The sequence below is a fragment of the Leptonychotes weddellii genome, chromosome 3 (assembly GCF_054177405.1).
Source record: "Leptonychotes weddellii isolate Sample4059 chromosome 3, ASM5417740v2, whole genome shotgun sequence".
Classification (NCBI taxonomy): domain Eukaryota; kingdom Metazoa; phylum Chordata; class Mammalia; order Carnivora; family Phocidae; genus Leptonychotes; species Leptonychotes weddellii.
The window spans coordinates 122,363,782-122,387,706 of NC_138371.1; positions in this window are offsets into that span (position 1 = coordinate 122,363,782).

Consider the following 23,925-nt stretch of genomic DNA (forward strand, 5'->3'; position numbering starts at 1 on the left):
GGAGTGAAGCGAAGGCTTAGACCAGAGCCTTTTATTGAGGTTTCACTGGGAAAGGAAAGGAAGGGCAGGGCGAACAGTTTGGGATTAGCTACTTTGGATAAATTCTGCAGGCTGTAGGTGTGGTCCATAGTTGCCTGGCACCTGGCCTTGGGATGACTAAGGCAGAGGAATATTGCCCCCTGAGGTATATTGGCCAGATAGAGGAAGTAAGGCTCTGGATTGGTTAGTTTGCATATCAAGGGTATGTTCCTGGCTGCATCCTTTTTTATATATCTAAGAATTGGCTAGCCCAGGGAGGGGGAGTCTCTCCCCAGCCAGAAAGTTGTTTTCTTTCTTTCTTTTTTTTTTTTAATACCAAAACAGCATAAATACAGAAAATTTAAAGTATTTACAATACAATTGGTTTCCTATCTGGGGGCATTATTATTACTATTATTATTTACTATATCCTATGGGCTCGTCCCTGTTGTACATTGCTGAGGCTGTGTAAAGCTAGAAAATCTACAAGATGTGCCAGTTTTTCTCCCCTCTTTTTTTTTTTTTTAGATTTTTATTTATTTATTTATTAGAGAGCGAGCGAGAGAGAAACAGCGTGAGAGAGGAGAGGGTCAGAGGGAGAAGCAGGCTCCCCGCCGAGCCGGGAGCCCGATGCGGGACTCGATCCCAGGACTCTGGGATCATGACCTGAGCCGAAGGCAGTCGCCTAACCAACTGAGCCACCCAGGCGCCCCAAGTTTTTCTCCCCTCTTGAGGCATTTTTAAAAATCCACCTAAGGAACTGAAAGGACAATAAGGAATGAGCCTGCAAGGAAATTGATGATGAATTGTTTACTGACCCTTAAAACTCCTTCAGACTTGCTGCACCCCGATCCTCCAGCCCTGACAGATAATCAAAACTCTTCTGAGAAATTCCTTGCTTCATAAATTGGAGTACTTGAGTATCATATTGACAGGAACTCAATATTGTTCTTGGAAGGATTTGGTCAGTCTGAACTTGCTGTTCATTAGTAAATGATAGTAATGCCTAAGTAGTCATTACCAATTAGTATTTATCTCAACTATTGTGGCACAGAGCCTTAGTTGTCCTTCCCAAATATCTTCTTCCCTTCTTCTTGGGCACCTACTTAGAGTCTGGATTTCCCAGCCAGCTTTGCAGGAAAGTATGGCCATATGATTAGATTGTCCCCAGTGAAATGTGAGCAAATTGATGTAGGTAACTTCAGCCTAACCCAGCTGAAAGAAAATTGCTTGCCCAGGACTCTCTTTTCTTGTGTTGTGGAATGTACACAGACCAGGGAGTCAGATGAAAAGGGCTAATGCCTCAGGGGAGTAGAGCAATGAGGTGGGAGGAAACTGGGACTCTGAGGCATCTTCTGGAGTCAAGCCAACCTGCCAACCTGGCGTACTTACCTTGGGACTTTTTTTTTTTTTAAGATTTATTTATTTATTTCAGTGAGAGAGAGAGAGAGAGAACGTATGTAGCAGGGAGGGGCAGAGGGAGAGGGAGAGAGAAACTCAAGCAGACTCCTTGCTGAGCACAGAGCCTGATGCAGGGCTTGATCTCACAATGCTGAGATCAGACCTGAGCTGAAACCAAGAGTCGGACACTTACCTGACTGCACCACCCAGTCGCCCCTCACCTTGGGACTTTTACAAAAGAAATAAACTTCTACTTTATTTAAAGCATTGTATTGTGGGTCTCTTTGTTATGGCTGCTGAGACTTTACCTAATTAATATACATAATTACAGATGTGACTTTTTATTGTTTTTTCTAAAAGAGATTGTGATTTTCATGGAAACAAAATACCTTAGAATGTAGAAAAAGTTAAAGGCCATCTTGTTCAACTTCCCTCCCATTCAGGAATCCCCTCTACGATGTCCCTTCAGAAGGTCACCCAGGCTCTGTACCAACACTTCTGTGCCACTCACTAGGATGGCCAGACCATGGGCTGCTTTGTTTACACTTTTATACCATCCCTCCCGTGACCAACAATGTAGTGTGTTGCTATAAAGCTAATTGGCCTGTAAGGCATCTAACTCATCCTTCCCCATAATATGGTCTACATAACACCCATTCTAGAAGATGTTCCTCATATAAAGCATTCTGGAGCCAAATAAATTTTGAAAACATGTATACTATACCTCCCCTTGAAGATTATATATACCATATATATTAATATTTTAAGGTTTAGAAAAGTCTGAAATAAATTTGTTTAACTTGGCTTAATCCAGACTTTATTAATGGCCATGAACCATTCCTAAACGCTTACTTTTTTTCCTGAATAGTATCTATCAACATCATGTAGAACTGGTATGTTCTATAAAACACATTTAGGAAATGTAGTTTTAACCCACGGCCTAGACTTCCAGTTGGCACCATTTCCTACACCGCTGAGCCAGTCAACCATAGATACACAGGATGCAACTCCACATAGGATAGAAAAATGTTGGAATTTGTTTATATTGCTTGATTATTGGATGTTAGCCCAGTCTGTAATAAACAGGAAATGTTTTTATTTGAGAATATACCAAGAACCCCAGAGACAAAGGAAATACACACCCAAAATAAAATTTTCGCCCAGCAAACCATCCATAAACAAGTAACTAAATTCTTCCTTCACAGTGCCATTTACAGGGCTTACTAACAGAGAATCTAGTCTTTACTGGTAAGAAAACCTGGTTTCTCTCCTGTATAATCTCAATCTATTTTAGTATAAAGAGTATGGGACTAGAGCCAAGCAGATCTAGATTTGAATTCCACTTACTATCTGTATGATTTTTGGAAAGTTATTTATTCTAACTGAGCTTCCATTTCCTTTTTGATAAAATGGAGATAAAAATCTGTCATTATGTTTGCAGAGATTAAGTGAGATAATGCCCGCAAAACACCCAGCACATAATAGGAGTTCAACAGATGGTAGAGTTATCTTCACTTCTCCCCTCTCCCCTCACCCTCCCCTTTTTAAATGTTTACATCTATTTCAGACTGACCTTACCATGTATTTCGTTACTATGGGATGCAACCCATATTCCTTAGCCAGATCCAAGAAATCTACTTAACATCTGTTTAAAATGAAAGGATCTCATTTGTTTACCTTGCTGCCCAGATAATGTCTTTCTCTTGTTAATAGTTGTTATAGAATATGAATTGTGAAGGCTTCCTTCTCTTTTGTCCACGAAATTTTTGAGTTCCATCATTGAGGGTATTATAACACCCCTTACTATAATGATTAATATTTGAAAAATATCACGGGTAGCCACATTAACATTTTCCAACTAAATTGGTTTTTTTTCTTCTTGATGGAGACAAAATATTATGACTGTAATTAAATTTCATTTATTTTCCTACAACTCTGTTTTAACAGATGAGGGCACTAAATGACATTGTAAGTCAAAACTACACTTTTGGGAACCAAAGACTTTTCCAGGAACTGAAACAGATCAAAAGGTTAACTAAAGCTTAGAAATTTGTTTGAAGTTTTGTTGGTTTACCCAATTTGTAAAAGGCAAAACTTTTGTTTGTGGCTATCCATGAGTAGCTTATATCAGACAAACCCTCCCCTGAGAACAATTATAAAAGCTGAAGAGTATTTTTTAAAGCATGCAGTTATTTGAAGATCTCAAATAACAACCAAGGCAGCCAAAACTTTAGGGGCCAAGATTCCAGAGATAGCCCTTGATATAAGAACCTGGTAAGAATAGAACAAGAAAGGAATATTATAGGCTATTCACTTTTCTTAGCATTGTTGCAAAAATTATATATGAAATACTTACAAACAGAATTCAGTATTACATGTAAAATGAATAAGCCATCATGACCGAATTGAGTTTATTCCAGGAATACATGGTTATGTAACATTAGAAACTCCAATCAATGCTATTTTCTACTTTAACAGAATGAAGAGGAAAGATTATATGATCATCTCAATAGATGCAGGATAATTATTTGATAAACTTTGGTACCTTACGGACTTGTAAAAAGCTAAAAATAGAAGGGGACTTCTTTAATCTAAAATTAAAAATGTTTTTTGGGAAAACTTACCACAAACATTGTACTTAATGGGAAATATTAAAAGATTTTCTCCTGAAAGCAATAATAAGACATTGTATTGGAGGTCCCAGGCAATAAAATAGGCAATAAAATAAGGCAACTAAATAAAGAAAGAAAGAACCACAAAGAGATGTCATAAAAATTGGAAAGGAAAACATAAAACCATCATAATTTGTAGACCATATGATTGAGTACATGGAAAACCCATAAACTATTACAATTAAAAGGTGAATTTAACAGGGTCTCTGGATACAAGGTCAATACACAAAATTCAGCTGTATATTTATATACTAGAAACAAACAACTGAAATAAAATTTTATAATGATACTATTTATATTAGCATAAGACATTAAATAGTTACCTATTAAAATACGTGTATTTTACGCTGAAAACAACGAAACATTATGGAGAGAAATTAATGAAATCTTAAGTAATGGAATAATATACCATACTTACGGATTGGAAGATTCAGTATTGAAAAGTTGTCAACTTCCCCCAAATTGATTTATAAATTGAATGCATTTCCAATTAAAATCTCACAGAGTTTGTGTGTGTGTATGTGTGTGTGTGCATGTGTGCATGCACATTTGTGTGTGTGTGCATGTGCGTGCATGTGTATAAATTGACAGCCTGCTTCTAAATTTTATATGGAACAACTAAGGGCCAAGAATAATCAAGACAATCTTGAAAAACAAAGACAGTGTGATATTGTGCAGAAAGAGACAAAGATATCAATGGAGAAAAACAGAATTCAGAAATAGACCAACACATGTGATGTTATTTGATTCATGACAAAGATTACTCCTGCAAAGCAGTGAAAAAGCATAGTCTTTTTGATAAACGATTTTGTCAGTTGGTTATCCATACAAAAAAAAAACCAACATTGATTTCTACTTTGTGCCATTTGTTAAAATCAATTTCAAATTAATTGTGCACTTAAATGTGAAGATAACATAGAAAAGTAACAGTGGAATATGCAAAGATATCTTTCATGCAATACCAAAAGCCTTAAGCATAAAAAAATTGATATATTGGACTTTATTAAAATTAAGAACTTTTCTTTATCAAAAGAGATGAGAGTGAAGATAAGGATATGTGTAATACATGTATCTGGTATATCCAGGTATCAGATATATATGTATATACAGTAACTCCTATAAATCAGGCAAGAAAAAATAGATATTATTCACCCTTCTCTCCCAAAAAACAGGCAAAAATTTTGAGCAGATAGTTCACCAAAAAGGATATCGAAATGGTCAATAGACATATGAAATTGTGCTCAACATCACTAGTTATGAGATAAATGCAAAGTAAAATCATGGTAAGATAGCACCATGTACTCATTAGAATGGCTAAAATTTTAACAACTGATAATACCAAGTGCTGATAAAGATGCGGAACAATGGATTCACATACACTGCTAGTAACAATTTAATTTGGTATACCCCTTTAGAAAATTATTAAGCAGTATCTACTAAAATTAAACCTATGTATCCTCTAATTTCAGTACCGGAATTAGCACTCCCACTACTGGCTATCTATCTAACAGAAATGCATGCATATGCCCTTTAAGATGTTGGATATTGGTACAAAATTGTTCATTCAGAAATATTTACAGTAGTCACAAGCTGGAAACAACCTCAATGCTCTCAATAACATAATGGACAAAGAACTTTTGGTATATTTATGAAACAAATATTACACAGCAGTGAAAATAACAATTTACTCCTACAGACAACATGGATAAATCTTCTTTTTTTTTTTTTTTTAAAGATTTTATTTATTTTTTGACAGAGAGAGAGACAGGGAGAGAGGAAACACAAGCAGGGGGAGTGGGAGAGGGAGAAGCAGGCTTCCCGCTGAGCAGGGAGCCCGATGTGGGGCTCAATCCCAGGACCCTGGGATCATGACATGAGCTGAAGGCAGACGCTTAACACCTGAGCCACCCAGGCACCCCAACGTGGATAAATCTTATAAACATAATGTCACGCAAAAAAAGCCAGAAATAAAAGGGTTAGGGGGAATTATTGTCAACTGATAACATTTCTTTAAAATGGCTGATTTATTCAGGCTTAGTATTTCTTCTTCTATAAATTTTGATAATTTATATGTTTTTAAAAAATTATTTATATTTTCAACTTTATTGGCATAAAATTAATTATAGTAACCTCTTAAGGTTTTTAAAGTTGCTATTATAACTAAAATTTCCACCTGATTTTTCCCTTCCAAAATTTCCTCAGTACTCTGGACCACTGATGGGTACTCCCCTCTCCTGTCTTCCAGTGACATTACAAGCTTATTTCTCTTTTATTCCCCTAAAAGCATTTTTTGCCATTTCAAGAGATTTGGGGAAGAAAGGAACATAAACATTTCCCTTTTTTATCCAATATTCCCTCAATAAGCAACTTTGGGGTGGTTATCTGCTATTTACATATTTACAATAAGACATATTTTAAGGCTACAAACCAATAGTAGTTTAGTACCATTAAGATACCCTCAATAAAAACTCTCTTTGGAAAGAGTTCCCATTGATTATTTACTATTTTGTTATTAAAGCTTATGTATAGAAAACTAGTAGACATTAGGGAAAGAGAAAATTCCTACGAGGTTTTTTGAGCATCCAGATACTATTTATCAAGCAAATACTTTCATGCTTGTTATTTCATTCAAACTCGTATCGCTATGAAAGTAGTAAGTCCATGTGTCCTTCATGTTTTTGTTGTAAATGAAGTTGAAGGAAAAAAAAGGGGGACTTAGGGACCAGGCCCTACAACAAACAAGTAGTTAGTGGCAGGTACAGAAAAAGATGGAGATGAGTCAGGGTGACAAACACAAAGAAGCCTAGTGATCTCTCAGAGATCCTATAACCTCTGTATGAAAATCAGAGAGCAGTCCTTCACAAATAAAGAGCCTTACCCATCTCAACAGCAACACTGGATCATATTAACATGCACAAATGCCTTCAACATTCTGTAGAAAGAAATAATTTTCTATCTAGGATTCTATGCCCAGAAAAATTATCAATCATCTGTGAGGGTAGAATAAAAATATTTTTGACAGGCAAGGTGTCAAAAAATTTACCTCCCATGTACCTTTCCTTGGGTATTTCCTGGAGGAAATGCTCTGCTAAATCAGGAAGTAAACCCCAAAAGAGGAAGACATAGAAACGAGAAAACTAAAGCTCTCACACAAGAGGGAGGTGAAGGGTATTTGCGGCAAGATGGTCAATGGAGAGCACACGTTGAAAGCACTGGGCAGTAGAGCTTGAGAGGGACTGGTCCAGACTGAAGCAAATCAGAAAGTTTGGGGACATATGTCTTCAAGAACATGAAGTTTGAACAAGGCCTAAATGAGTTTTAAAATATAAGCTCGACACAACTATAGGGAGTTTGGGTTGAATTTGAGATTATTCATAGAAAATTAAGCAAAATAAAAACATGATCATTATTAAATTCAGGGAAAAGAAAACAGAAAAAAGTAATTATAACACGCATCATAGCTCAACTGAGAATAATGTTTATGTCATCAAATTAATACTGATCACTGATCTGAATAAAATTATGGTATAACTACACAGAGAGAAGAGAGGGATGAGAAATTTGTGTCTTGTGATTGAAGCAATATCTAAAGCTGAAACATAATACTTAGAGATATTGAAGTAAATAACCAAAAGCAACAGTTAAAAACATTTTTAATGTAGCTGCCTTTGGAGAGTAGGAAAAAAAATGGTGAGAAGACGACTATGTTTTATAACAAGTCTTGTGGAACCATTGGGCTGTAACAATAAGTATGTTGAATTATGATAAACATAGAAACTGAAAAGTCAAACTACGAAAAGACTTGAATTTTATGCGATCTTGGACAAGTAACTTAACCTCTCTGGACATAATAGGTAAATTGAACGGTTAGGATAGGTAATCTTCAATTTGGGATGATCTCTGGTCCCCAAAATTTAAGTGTTAAACTACTTAACTTTTAACTTTAAGACTCAATAAGATCCCATGAAATGGAGTCCAAATTTTAGAATTAGAAAGGATAATGCTGTCTAGCTGGATTCCTCAGTTTCCCAAGAAGAAATACAGAGAAGCCAAGTGATTTGGTAACAGGGACCAGCTCATTAGTGGCTGAGAACACACTGGGACACGGGTGTCCAGCTCTTGATCCAAATATTCTTTTTATTTTACCACAGTGCCAGGGAGAGAGACCTTTGTGAAAGAGAGAGACAAAACCACACAGAACTACATAAAACCAGTTCTGAGATATTATTTCTTGTGGTTAAGCCAGAAAAGTGGTTTGATTGAACCTCTCCCTTCCCCCGCCCCAGCTCTTTCTTGATAGGGTTGTGTGCCTAACTCTAATTACAGCAAAGGTTAAAGGCAAGAAAAGTACATTTCTAATACAGAGATGAATCCATTTCCCGATACACAGATTGTGCTAGTACCAATTTCATTATGTGTCACCAAACCTTCCTTGTAGCCATTAGTAATTTTCCAGACTTATGTCCACACTGAGTCTGAGGTTGAATCAATGCTGGGGTTATAACAGAGATGCAAAGTGAACACATAAAGCTCAAGATGGTCTGCAAAGAGTATTACAGGTGACATTCTGCCCAGAGCACACTCTGTATTCTGCGAACCTCTTTCCTTCCTCCAATTGGCTGTGCTTGCCTGCATGCAAATGCAAGAGGGAAATCTAAGACCAGTTACTAAGGAGACAAAACAGGTGCTCGCATGAGTCATCCTCTCTTTGGAGGGAATCTGGGTAAATTTTCTATGGTGGAAGCTTCAGTGGTGATTAATTCACTTTTGACATCCATTTCAAGGCACAAGGGCCGAAGAATTAACTTCAAATTAAACCTTACTTTTTCCACAACACTGTCAGGTGAAAGCAGAAAATGATACACTGTGGCTTGGTCTGGGGTTAGAGGAGAACCCCTGCATCTTCTTAGGGAAGGAAAGAGAGAAGCAGAAACTTCTGAATGAATAGGCGGCTCTGCTCTGGGCTGAGGAAAAGCATGGGTGACAAATCAATCATTTGGCCCATTAAGAGGAGCTGGAAAAAGGACTGGATGTTCAAGTGATACTATCATGTGCTAAATCTTATAGGACAGCCAGTCCCACCCAGGCAGTCGACCCTGATAAGGTAAAGGATTTGGGTTGGGGTTGGGGGAGACAAGAGGAACACAATTTAATTTTGACTTTCATTCTGGGAGGCAGCAGCATAATGGATCAGATGGGTATTGATTGCAATCCCGGTAATACCACCTAATAGCTCTGGGTCCTTAACCTTTGTGAACATCTGTAATCTGTGAACAACACCTACCTCACAAGGTTGTTGTGAGGACACACACGTAGCAAGCACATAAGAAATTCTGGAATTCTGTTCCCTTATCCTGTGCCCTATAAACACAAGTTTAGATAGAAGCATAGAATCCCAAAACTGGAAAGGAGCATTAATGATCTCACTTGGCCACTCAGAATGTGTGAAGAGGGGCGCCTGGGTGGCTCAGATGGTTAAGCATCTGCCTTCGGCTCAGGTCATGATCCCAGGGTCCTGGGATCGAGCCCCACATCGGGCTCTGTGCTCAGCAGGGAGCCTGCTTCTCCCTCTCCCTCTGCCTGCCTGTCTGCCTACTTGTGATCTCTCTCTCTGTCAAATAAATAAATAAAAAATCTTTAAAAAAAAAAGAGTGTGTGAAGAAATTCCAACCCCTCTAGAAGAAGTACAAAGGTCTTCTCTAGCTTGTGCTTAAACAGCTCCAGTAAGAGGGACTTTCCACCTGTAGAAGGAAGTCTTCTTATCTTCTGATAAATATTTTAGGATGTCCTTTACCTATTTATCTTAGTTTGAGCCACAAGAGCCACACAGGATAAACTAGTCTAATCATTCCCACAGGAAACACAGTACTTGTTTTCTTCTGATGTGTTATCTTCCGAACATGATATGCAGCTTTCCTTCATTATTCTGACGGCTGTTTTCAGTAAGAGTCTGTAGCAGAGACTGTGGTCCAGCCACCAAAATCCATTCTGTCTATCCTTTGCTACTACCGAATTATAGCGGGGTAAATGGGACATCTAGATGAACTACCTTTCCCAGCCTCTCATGCAGTCAGGTATGGACAGACTGGGCGGCAGTAGAAGGTGAGCTGAAATGGTGAGTGCCAATTCTTGGCCAGCACCTTAAGATAGTCGATATGTCTTCTGCATGCCCTTCCTCTATTCCTTCAACTGTAACCTGGTCAGAGTGGTGACCCTTTCAACCCTGTGGTAGATGATAATGTCCTGGTGGAAGATGAAGGAACCTGGTTCCTTGTATGACCACATGGAACAGAGCCACATAACATCCTAGAATATTCAGCTGGATGGTTACATAAAAGAGAAACAAGCTTTGTTTTTTAAGCCACTGTTTCAATGGATCTCACTGTATCAGAAGCCTGGGCTTACACTAACCAGAACAGGTCCTCTCAAAGTCTTCCTGAGAAATGGGTCCAGTGATCAGGTTGTGTTGTGGTTTCACTAAAGCAGAACACTTAGCTCTCTTTTGTCAGATACTATCGTATGTTATAAATGGGATCTAACATGAATTATTCTTGTGGAGTCACATCACATTGATGAAAAGAAGCTAAAACCTTAAAACTTTTTTCCTGTGTTGTTGCTAAACCACATATCCTCCAACCTATCCTTGTAGAATTGGTTTCTGGATACAAGGGAAATTCTTTATACTTATCCTTATTCAACATCAACTTGATAGATATAATCTATCACTCCGGTTTGCCAGGATCCTTTTGTTTTCTGGTTTGTAATCCAATCTCTTGCTTGCTCCTGTCAATGTCCAGTGACCCATATTTTTGAGCACCATACCAGCTATAGCTTTAGTGTGGTGTAATTTCATATTTTGATACTGGTGTTAAGAAATAAAACACCTTATATATATATGTATATATATATTTTTTTTCTGCTAAAACGGACCTAGAGTCCTCAGTTTGCAGCTTGACAGCATGGTTATGGTCCCCTCTGGTGCGAGTAGCATTTACAGGGTTGCCCTTCACATCACTGCTTTGCAATGAATAGTTCGAAAATGGCGGCTAGCACTAACATGCCAGGAATCATACTTAGCCCAACGTCTGTCTTCTCTATCTTGCAGCAGGTGTCAAAACCTTGTCCACCCACAGGATTGTACTCTAAATGGAAACAAGGCCCAGCTATTCTGCTTCTCAGTGAATGAATTCCCTTTGTTTCTTCTCATTTGCAGACAGACATCTGCAGACAGGAACATATAAACAAATGTGTTACCGTTTTAATTACCTGTCATCTGTGAATAGATACACTAATGTAGCAGACTAATTAAAAATTAACAATGCAACATCACTGTGAAACTAAAAGCCAAGTTTTTGCTTCTAGTAACTATTTAGGATCGGAAGACAATTACTGAATAAAAATAATTCAACTCTGATTAATTTTAGTAGAAATGAGGGGGCTGATCATCCTTGCTAGATATAGCTGAAATTAGCTCTCCAAATTACCTTACATTTCTTTATGTTTCTACTGCCAAACGTAATGGCAGTGCTGACTGAACAACAGGGTTGGAGGACAGTCTTGGACTGGGACCTGTTCAGTGGAGCCTGCTGTCTTCCGTGCTTCTGTAGCATCCCTGGCTTCTCCCCACCTTGGGCTCCATCATCACCTCTTGAATTCCCATGCTTATTAAGAAATTTCCAGCTGGATGTGCCCAGTATTCCAATTCAATGTCAACTTAAGCTAGTGGCCTTAAGAAGGAGGATGTGCTACACACTTGCTAGATCAAAAGCATACCAAACCATCAAAGACATGATGGCCTGTGTTTTGAGTCCTGTTTGGAGTGTATTCAGTGTCACCAAAGTTTAGGGATGGAATAAACCTCAGAGATACTGGAGGGATTTGGTACGTTCCTGCAGAATAAGAACTTAATCAACCATGCCTGGAACAGAGCTGATGTTCCACAGAGCCTGACCTCTGAACGCCAGCTATCATCTGTTAGAGTCTTCTAGCTTCTCAACCTTACTTGGCTTCAGAAAAGAAAATTTTTAATTGATCAATGATGAATACTTGGAAAGCCCTTTCCATCTTAGCACCCATGTTTTATTTATTTATTTAATTTTTAAAAAAGATTTTATTTATTTATTTGAGAGAGAGAGAGCAAGAGCACACAAGCTGGGGAGAGAGGCAGGGGGAGAGAGGTAGAGGGGAAGGAGAAGCAGATTCCCTCTGAGCAGGGACCCCGATGTGGGGCTCGATCCCAGGACCCTGGGATCATGACCTGAGCCGAAGGCAGATGCTTAACCGACTGAGCCACCCAGGCACCCCAGCACCTCTCCCATGTTTATCTGCAAAGCTTTTTTATGTACTTTATTCTGTAGTCTTAATAAAATTGTGTGGAAAATAACAGCTCCCTGTGCTTTCCATCAAAGCCGTGTATTTCCTCATTGACCCAGCTTTTTCCCAACTTGCTTATCCACACAGTTCCTACACACTTTCTCACGGGCAAAACCACCACCGTCCCTTCTTAGTATGGAGAAAAACATTTCATCTTGAGAAGTTTTTCCTTTTGATGAGTTACATATCCAATCTGGTCCTCTTTTCATGTTCCCTATTTTAGCCGATGTCACTATTATGAGCTTTTAGCTCCCAGATGATTTCTTCAGCCATGTCCAGTCTTCTAATAAGCCCATCAAAGGCATTCTTCATTCCTGTTACAGTATTTTTTATCTCTAGCATTTCTTTTTGGTTCTCTCTGCTTACATTGGTCATCTGTTCTTACATGCTGTCTACTTTATCCATCAGACCATTATAAGATACTATAATATCTTATAGGATATTAATCATAGTTGTTCTAAACTTCCTATCTGATAATTCCAACATCCCTGGCATGTCTGGCTCAGAAACTTCCTCCATCTGTTAAAACTGTGTTTCTTGCCTTTTAGCGTGCCTTGTAATTTTTTCTTGGTGGGTAGACATGATGTACAGGGCAAAGGGAACTGCTGTAAATAGGCCTTTAGTAATGCGGTCATGAGGTGTGGGGGAGGGGAAGCGTTCTATAGCCTGTGATCTGGTCTCAGTCTTTCAGTGAGCCTACACCTCTGGACTGTGAGCTTTCCAAGTGTTCCTCAGGGTTTTTTCTCACCTGTTAGGTGGGCTAGGACAGCCAGAGTGACCTGAAGTTGGTTGTTTCCTTTCCTCTGGTCAGTTAGGCTCGCTAATACCCCAGTAGAATAGGCTCTGGTTAACTAGTTCCCCATGAAGGCAGGCCTAGTTAAGAAGGGCAGAGCACTCTGCCATAGTTCAAAGTGGTTATTTTCCCACTCCCCCTGCCTGAAACACAAGGGGATTTTTTTTTTTTTCCTCTAGTATGTACTGTGGGAACCTGGTTGAACTCCTGGAGGTAAATCTCACAATAGTTGCTGTCCCATGGTGGTTGGTATAGTGATGAGATTGCTCATGACTGGGTCCCCTGGGCATTTTTAACTCTCAGAATTGTCACTGATTAGGGTCCAGGTTTTCCTACTTTGACATTGGTTTCAATGGTGGTTTCTGCTCATGAATCTCTGTTCCCATAATTTGAATTTCTCTGTATTCTGCTTTCTGTCTCTTCAATCTTAGGGGCAACAGTTTGCCATGTGTCTTCCCCTCTCTTATGGATCCAAGGACAGTTGCTGATTTTTCAGTCTGTTCAGGTTTTTACTTGTTGTTAGAACTGAGTGGTGACTTCCAAGCTCTTTACGTGCAGAACCAGAAACACAAAGTCCTCCTGTTATGAGTTTTTAATGAGTTTGGGAGTCCATCTAGTTGTGTGACTCATAAACCTAGAATCTCATCCCTACATCAACTACTGAGCCTTGTTGACATTTATCTCCTAAATATCCCATGACTCTGCTCACTTTATCTCCTCTGTGGTCTCCACGTTGGCCCAAGCCACCGTCACCTCCCACCTCTTCCACTGTCCCCCACTGAGGGCCTCCAGTGACTGTTCCACACCCTGAACAAAACTTCAGAACAAAAATCTCTATATTACTAATCCTCTTTCGAAACCCTGTGGTCAACAAGAGCCAGGCCTTTGCCAATGGAAAGCCCCTAAACAGACATAAACAGAAATTTCCCAGGTTCTGCAAAAAGAGACACAGAAAATTCTTAAATGCAATCCAGCAAGAATTTCGTCACTCAGAACTGGGATTTTAGGCCTGTGTAATGTGGATGGCTGAGTAGGCAGAATTGTTGCCTTATAACGGTGGTCAAATAAATACTGGAAACCCCATGGTTCAGACCTTTCACATTGAAAGGACTGGCCACTTTGACCAGCTGCTGGCCACAATTGGCACCTCGAGACCCCTGAGGACCTGAGAGGTATCTTTTGTCCATGCTGTTCTTATACTCACTTTGATGCTTTAAAAAGCTTGTGAGCAGAACTGATTGGCGCCCACAGGTTTCATTTTCCCCATCCTCAAACATGGTCGTGGTCTTCTTGTTCTAGGGTTATTTTACAGTGACTTCCCATAGTTCTTATAATAAGACAAACTCCTTAGTGTGGCTCCTGTCCTGCTCTGCTTCCCCTCACTCTCTCCGTCCAGACACAATGACTTTCTAGCTCTTCCTATTTGCCACCAATACTCCCTCTTGCCCCAAAGCTGTTCCCTTAGCCCGGGATGCTCTTCCCTCGTCTTCTCAGCTTAGTAATTTCAATTTCTCTCTCTGATCTCAGCTCAAGCACTATTTCTTCAGAGAAGACTTTCCTGACCTGTCTAGTGAATCAATTCCCATTAGTGTAGGTTTTTATAGCGTTTTGTATTTCTTCCTAACGTTGGTCATCATTGTAGTTTCATATCTGTGTAACTATTTGATTACTATCTGTGTCCCATGAGAGCCAAGACAATGCTTTGTTTTGTTTATAATTGTTTCCCCTACGCCTAGCCCGGCACTTGATTGTAGTAAGTACTCAATAAATGTAATGAATTAAGTAATGAAAGCCCTGTATTTGTTATAAAGAGGAATCATTCTATAACTGACATCTCTTCTCTTTTTGGATGGGGTTGGCCAGTTTGTCAACAAGAATTTATTGAACTTGTATGAGGCGGAGAGTACTGTTGTCTGTTTTTATATATTTCAATAACCCCACAGTATATGGTGTGTGAATGCTGTGCTGTGATTTCAAGGAAGAAAAATAAGGCATAACAAAGAGGGGCTGATCTTTTTCACCTTCTTTATGAAATATGTTAAAGACAAATAACTGGAGACCAACATGCAAGGAATATATCACTTCCAAAAATAACACAGAAGACAAGTGTAGTGATGTAGCTCAGAATTATGGAAGCATATCAACTGCTTCCTCTTCCTTCAGCGACTTTGTGCATTTTGAAGGATTCCTCTGTTTTAGACAAGTGCAATCGGACCTGGTGACTCACCACAGGTAGTTCCAAGTCAGCATTACATAATACATCTCAGGCAGCCAGCACGAGCTGGTGTCAGTTTCTGTCTCCAGGAGAGAGGGAGAGAAGCCGCTCTCCAGCAGGGTCCTGGAGAGGGTCAGCATCTGCAGGCTAGTAGCAGAAAACAAAAGAAGCGGGAGTCCCACTCCTACTCTGCAGACCGATGCTGGTTTAGAAAGATGTCCTTGATTTCATCACTCATCTGTGTGGGCTGTATTTCATTTACTGAATGGTTGTGCAACAGGAAAAGTGATTCAAGGGGAATTAGGCAGCAGGCTTGTTTACCAAATGTTAACTTTGGTCCGAACACCACATCACTGATGTGTGCCATGTGCAACAACATGGTTTTGTCCGTCACAGCAGGCACTGTGCGGATGGACCTCGGGAATGGCTCCTGGGAGGGAGGTTTGGCTGGTACAGAAGAGCCAGGAGTGAAGGCTGAGCCTGGAGACCTTTCCTGATGGACAGTGGAGCAAGAGTGAGATAAGGACTGGCTTTACAAATATTTGATGGTTGTTGTATGGTATGGTGCCTCACTGGAGAAATATTATGCATCTTAAGAACATTTTTGTGGAGAACATGCTGTTGCTTTGTCAACTGTTAAACCAGAAGCTTAAGAAGAAAAAACACTCTTATTTATCCCAGATGTCTACTGGAAACCCACTGTACTAAACTGGGGAGCCTATTCAGTGCCTGGACAAGGAATGTCTCATTTGGACAGGGCATGGTAATAGAGTGTGTCGTTAACACTTCCCATTCATTAAGTATCTTTCAGATTGTGAAATTAACTTTAAAAATAGTTTTTAAAAAATCCCAAATCCGTCATGAGTTCAAACCCCAATCTGGGCGTGGAGCCTACTTAAAAAAACACTTAAAAAAATCCCAAATCAACAATGATTCAGCCCAAGATTAATGCCCTTTCAAAAGAGGTGGATTAAAAGGTAGACCAAGGTAAATGGGAGTTTATGAGATACAATAGAAATGTGGAGGTGTGAGAATTTTAATCTCAAAAGGATCAGTGGTGAATTTTGAAACATAAGATAATAAGTAGAAAATTGTCACTTGTTGCTTTTGGCTGTCCAACCTTGAGTCCTTTCATAGCATCCTGATTTCACTGGAGGGAATTATCTTTTCCCCATGTGTGTCGTCCTGATGGCACAAGGAATACCTGCCATCCTCTAAGGAGACTGAAAGGAATCCATCTTCCCTCTCCCTGGGGGATGGCACAGGAGCTGGGCTCAATCAATCAGACTCACTGGGTCAGGAACTGGAATCTTGCACAAGTACTAAAAGAACATGAGAACTGGGCCATTAGCGCTGGCTGATCAACCCACCACGCTGTGTGGCTGTGGTTCTTATGCATCCGGTCTTCTGGGTTCCCTTGGTTCCTGTGGGTTTTAATGATTGAATGCCTCCAGCCCCCTGTGGATTCTCTGAGCCCCCAGGTCCTTCCAGCAAATGCCTTTGGCTTAAGATAGCCAGAGTTGGTGACTAATATACAAATGGTAAATTAATATGAAGAAGACTATTGAGATGGTATGAAATTAAAAATCATTCAAGGGCATACCCTCAGGAAAAGGCAGGGCTTGGGAAATTCTGGGCCAGAGTCAGAGGATGTTTCTGGGGCAGGATTCCGGGAGGCTGAGAGAATTGCAAGGTATGGGACTTTCCAGGTTCTGAGGTAGACCAGAGAGCCAGAATCATTACGTCCCCCTACTGCAATGATCAAGGACACCAAGAAAAGCAGCACAACCGTGGCAGCGCTTCAGAAATGACTTAGGGTTTCTCATAGTGGAAATTTAATATGAAAGATGAGATACATCATGTTTAGAAGAAAAAGCGAGCAAGGGAAGTTGAGGCACCACAGAGATAAGCCAACATAGAAAGCACTACCTCTCACCCCTGGCTGGAGGGATGGAGGCAGGGAGGTGGTAGAGCTATAGCGCTTTTTGGGGAGGGCGTTTCTGCACTGCAGAGGCTAGGACTGGTGGCAGCAGGAATTGCAGAGACACAGTGACTCCTGGAGGTGCAGACTCCATGGCACAGAGAGAGGGTAGGACATACACTGGCTTCTCCATCCCTCCTGCCCTGCTGTCTCCACCCATTGGCTGGACCCTGCTGGAAACCAGCAGAGGAATGCATATACGAGCAAATAGGCAATGACCCCACTGAGTGGAGATGGGGCAGCCTAGCCAGGAAGGACACTGTGATAGTCAAAAGTAAGATCTGAGGAGGCATCAAATAGCATGACCATAACCATAGCTGTCTGGAGGAGACTGGTCTTATTAGGCTCCTAATGCTGCTGTAAAAAATTATCACACATGTATTGGCTAAAAACAACAGTCCAGTTCTGGGGGCCCTGGTTTCACTGGGCTAAAGGCAGGATGTCATCAGGGCTCGTTTGTTCTGGAGGTTTCGAGGGAGAACCCATTTCCTTGCCCTTTTCAGCTTCCAGAGGCCACCTGCATTCCTTGGCTTGTGGCACCGTCCTCAAATCACTCCAGCCCCTTGTTTCCATCATCATATCTCCTCTGACTCTTAACTTCTGCCTCCCTGTTAGAGAGACTCCTTGTAATTACATTGAGCCCATCTGGATAATCCAGGATAATCTCTCCATCTTAAGATCCTTAATGAAATCCCATCTGCCCAGTCCCTCTTGCCATATAAGGCAAAAAATTCACAGGCCCTGGGGATTAGGACATGACCATCTTCAGGAGCCATTATTCAGCCTACTACATGGGAATAGGTGGAGCTGAGTCAAAACTGCCAGGTGTTGCGTGGGACTGGGAATAGGCAGGTAATTTACTGCTCGTGTCCCGTGATCCTATTTTCTCATAGTGAAATAGGACATGTTGCCCGTTGCATGTGTGCTGTGCTGCTGTGGGATTGGCGTCACAGAAGAGAAGGCAACTTGAATGGGAGTCTCAGGGGGAGGTATTTGGAGAAAACATTCCCAGTGGTGCCTGCAAACAGAGCCATCCCATCCAGCATCAGTGACAGAATCCATGGGCAAGCCCACACCCTTTTCTGCCTTCCCTCTTGTCTCTTGATGAGCTGGGAATTGTCCAGACACAGCACGGAAAAGGTGTGAGAGGAAAGGCAGAATCCAGCTGGATCTCACTAAAAATCCAGGAAGTGTGCTGGTCTGCAGACATGAAGGATAATAAAAGAATCTAATATTCAGTGAGGTACAAAATAAATAGCTTAGCCTGGATAAAGGGTTGAAAACTTGAGATTGTAAGATGAAAGAATTACCTAAAGCATCACTTTAAACCAGGAGCAACTCACCCTCTCTGAACGATATGGGATTTAGTATTCTTTATTGTCATAGAGATTATCTCCAAAAGGCTCAGTATGTCCTTCAATGACTCAGAAAGAATCCCTTCAAATTTATTCATCCCCTAGGCCTGCGTGCTGGCCTCAGATCTCTGATCAATAAGCAATCTCAGGCTGCCTGAGATAATGATCCTATTGTGGTCACTGTCAAGGCAATAACCTCAACTCACCTAAGATACAAAACTGTAAGTAAGAAGAATTGAATATGGAAATGATGAAGGATAACAAAGTCATAGTGTTAATGCATGTGTGTTAAGTATACGAATATTTCATGAACGCTTGATGGTAAAAGTGTATATCGTGTCTTAGAGAATTTAAGATGTTAGAGAAACTGCAGATTAGTCTCATGCATTCACTTTAAAATGTGTCATTGATTTTAGGCTTGTCATGTAAGCAAAAAGAGCATAAGAAAAAATGGACTTAGCCTGCAAACTGTATTTTCTGTTTAGAAGAACTTAAAATTTTAATTCATTAGATTTACCAAAGTACCTAAGTTTCTGAAGGAAGTATTACTTATTCTGGTTGTAAGCCTGCCCACTTGGGCGTTTGGAGGGCTTCAAAAGAACTTGAATACATTATTTTTATCAATGACGTTTAAAATGTCAAAAAAGGATCTGATTAAGTTTGTAAATGGGATTCAGTATTATAGATGCATAGCATGTTCAGTATGAGCAGATCAGGTAGCAATCAAAAGCCTCCTTGTTTTTAATTTATAAAATTTATCAGATTTATAGTTTGGTAAGGTTTGTTTGGTAAGGTAAGTGAAACCTCAAGCCTTCAAGTAAACAATATTTCAAATTTGTTATTTGATCAACCAGTTTAATTTTGAACTCGATAACTATAAATAGTATTTTCTGTGCATAACTGTCCCCCTCAGAGAGCAGAATACTGACATGGACAGCTCACAGAGCTCTATGCGAAAGCTCCAGGCTGGATTAGGCTGGAGTTCTCCCCAGCAGAAAGCGATTTAGCTAGGATTACATAGATGGAGGTTCAGAGAAGACTGCCTAGCACATAACTTTTCATGTCGGAGATTTTTGACACGCTGCAAATCATATATCTACTCCTAAGCTCGTCCTTCATCCTTAGCATTGTCACCTCCGCAGCACATCGTTCCAGAACTACCCCTTCAAAAGATTGGTTTCAGTGGTTTTCGGACTACTTCCAAACTTGGTGCAGAAACCCCCCACTTCCCCTCTGACAGACCTCGCTGTGCCTCCATTTTGTGGGTTTGGAAGACTGCAGTATAGAGATGGATTCACTTTCGCATCTATTTCTTCGGTCCCGTAGCTTGCTCGTGGCTGCCCTCTTTGCATTTATGAGATTGTCTGCCCTTTTTTCCCCACCCTTCTGTCCAATTCCTGGCATTTTGCTTTGTTTTGGAAACAGTCTCTCGGGAAGTACTTTCTGAGATTGTGTGTTGATGAACTGCATTTTGTGTTGCAGAGCAAACAAGAATTGCATTTGTGTATTTTGGAGGATGGCTAGGGAAGCAGGCTTCCGCAGGATGGCAGGGCTGAAGTGACAGGATCTCTTCTCATTTTTAAGGTAGCAGGGAAAACGAATCTGGACTAAAATAGGCAGAATGGAGCTGAAAGGCATCCTATTACCTGAGCATTAGGGCAACAAACTAATCAATCTCAGACAGCCCTGCCAACCCCATTTTCCAGGTCACCTGTCTTATCACTCCACTGTGGAACTCAGGACAAATTTGTTGCCTGTCTGAGGTTGCTTTGTGTTTATGTTTTTCAGAGTGTGTGCTGAAAAGCTCTAATTCAGCCTATTTTGCTTAGTTCCTCATGTGTGCATTTGTCCTATCTTGTTTTGCCTTGATTATTTTGCGGTAGAGAATTTACTCTGACTTTAGAGTCCTGTAATAGGCGGGTTGTAGTTTGCTATCTCACTTGAGGTTGATAGAAAATATGCAAATGGAGAATGAATGATTAGGTCTTAGGTGCATTTGCTTCATCCTACTTCTTCATCTGGGAAAATTAAGCCACATTATTTCCACACACTCAAGATACTCTCACAAATATTATAGTACATCCCCAAATGTACTGCTTTTTCAAAAAGAGTTTTTGTTTACCTATGGGACTTGAATAGTTCAAGATTCACACTAACAAAATCATCACTCCAAGTACTTAGGATAATGTATTCTTTGGGAAAGCCATATACTTTCAATATGAAATTTAAGAATTTCAACCAGTAAATAATTTGCAGTCTTAAAAATAATTTGCAGACAGTAAAAGAAATCTGTGTTTAAAAAAAATTCTTCTCAAACCTAAAATTTTCCTCTAACCTCTTGCTATTAGCCATGGCAAAGACTGGGTAACTTTTCAGTAAAATCCACACTCTCTTCCTCTCTTCTTCCTTGGCTATATTTCCTAGTCCCTTTGTATCTGGGTGGGTTCATATGACTCGTGGCAATTGAGGAGAAGTAATGGGTGTCACCCCAGACAGGCAGTTAAGAGTTGGGTGCCTTTTTGGTAGAGCATGTGACTCTTGATCTCGGGGTCATGAGTTCGAGCTCCATGTCAGAGAGTTCACTTAAAAAAATAAGAAGAGTTGGGGTGCCTTTGCTGTGCACTCTCTTTTCTTTAACAGCAGGGTGATCGTAGAGGATCCAGTGGTAGACTCCAGAGCTTTCCTATGATGCAGAAACACTAGCTTAAAAGAGCCTGGGTGCCTGAGTGACTGTATGGAACAGAGCTTCCTGCTAACACTCACTGGGGTGTGTGGTGAACATTGAAAACATCTATTTGTATTAAGTCACTAAGATTTTGGGGTCATTACTGCAGTTAACCTACCCCAGTTAAGACACTGGATAAGCATGAATACTTGCTCCAAAAAAAATGACTGTGAATGCTGATTAACTGGCTGCCAATTCTATGCATCCTTGTTATTATAAAAAAAAAAATGAAACAGAAAATAAATATTGGCAAGGATGTGGTGAAATTGGAAACCTTGTGCATTGTTAGTAGGAATGTAAAATGGTCCAGCCACTGTGGGTAGGAATATGGAGGCTCCTCAAAAAATTAAACTTAGAAATACCATATGATCCATCAATTCCACTTTTGGGTACACACTCAAAAGAATTGAAAGCAGGGACTCAAATTGATATTTGTACACCAACTTCATAGCAGCATTGTTCACAATAGCCAAAAGGTGGAAATGATCCAAGTGTCTCTCAGTGGATGAATGGATAAACAAAATGAGACATTTACATACAGTGGAAGATTAGAAGGAAGGAAATTCTGACATGTGCTACAACATGGATAAATCTCGAAGACATTATTCTAAGTGAAATAAGCCAGTCACAAAAGGACAAATATTGTATGATTCTACTTATATGAGATACCTAGCATAGTGAAAATCATGGAGAATAGAGAAAATAGAATGGTAGTTGCCAGGGGCCGGGTTGAGGGGGGCAGAGAAAGAATGGGGAGTTAACTGTTTAATGAGTATGGAGTTGCAGGTGGTGAAGATAAAAAGAGTTATGGACGGTGGTGATGGCTGCACAAGAATGTGAATGTACTTACTGCTCCTGAAATATACACTTAAAAATGATTAAAATGGTACAATTTACCACGTAAAAAATTTTCTCTTCTTAATATGCTCAAACTAGGTTGTTTTCTACTGAGTATCGATCCACAGATCAGTGTGGGGAAAAAGAACATAAGATCAATTTAATTTTTGTCTTTGATAGAGGATGAATCATGGGGAAAACGGAATAGTAATAGGCATTTACATTTATGTAACTAAGACTTCTAGTTTAATGTTAGTGGCCAAGAGTTGAGTTGATTGCACTTTTCCGTTTATGATACAATAACATCATTTATCTGTGCAAAGTTAGTTTTATTTTCTTATTCTTTTTCCCCTTCAGCCTTGGTACCTCACCTCTGTGTTTGGTACATGTACTTTGATAAGCATCTTTGAAATATATATGTGTGTGTGTGTGTGTGTGTGTTTACATACACCAAATATATGTCATATATTTAAGTATATATGTGCTTTAAGTTTATATGATTGAGATCATGCTATAACTCTCGCTCTGTTTACTTTTTTAAATTTAACACTATTCTTAAAAAGCTCTATCCATGTTGTTTTATGTATCTCCAGCTTATTGGTTCTGTCTTCTATACAGTATTCCAGAATGAGCTCCTACCATATCTTATTTATCCATTTCCATAGGGATGGGCAGCTACCTTGCCTCCCACCTCCCTGCCACAAAATAAAATGCTGTGATGAACTTCTTTGTTTTCGTCACCCTAGGACCTGTGGATACCTTTCTCTGGGTTTACACCCAACAGTGAGTATGCACATACTAAATTTTTTAAGTTCTGCCAATTTCTTCTCCAGAATGGTTGCAGTGGCCTTATGCCTCCGCCAGCGGTGCATGAGAAAATCCATTTCCCCACATTCTTACCAACATTGACTATTATCCAATTTTTAAATTTTTGCCAAACTCTGCATAGGATAGAGGAGTATTTTATTCTTTCAACTTGCATTCCTCTGATTACTAGTGAGGCTGAACATCTTATTCATATATGTGTTAAGTATTCTGATGTTCCTTCTTTTTTTTTTAAAGATTCTTTTTTTTTTTTTGACAGAGAGAGAGACAGCGAGAGAGGAAACACAAGCAGGGGGAGTGTGAGAAGGAGAAGCAAGCTTCCCGCCGAGCAGGGAGCCCCATGCGGGGCTCGATCACAGGATCCTGGGATCATGACCTGAGCCACCCAGGCACCTCGCTGATGTTCCTTCTTATACATTGCTCATTCATATTATTTGCCCATTTTTTTTCTATTGGGATCCCAATCTTTTTCTTATTAATTGGTAAGAGTTTCTTGGAATACTAGTCTTTTGGTTTCTGACATTGCAAATATTTTCACCCAATATTTTACTCAATTGTTAAGGTTTTCTACTGTGCTATTTGTTGAGCAGAAATCCTCAATTTTGATGTAGTCAAATGCATAATTTTTACCCTATGCTTAATACTTTTTTTTTTTTAAAGATTTTTTTATTTATTTATTTGAGAAAGAGAGAATGAGAGAGAGAAAGCACATGAGAGGGGGGAGGGTCAG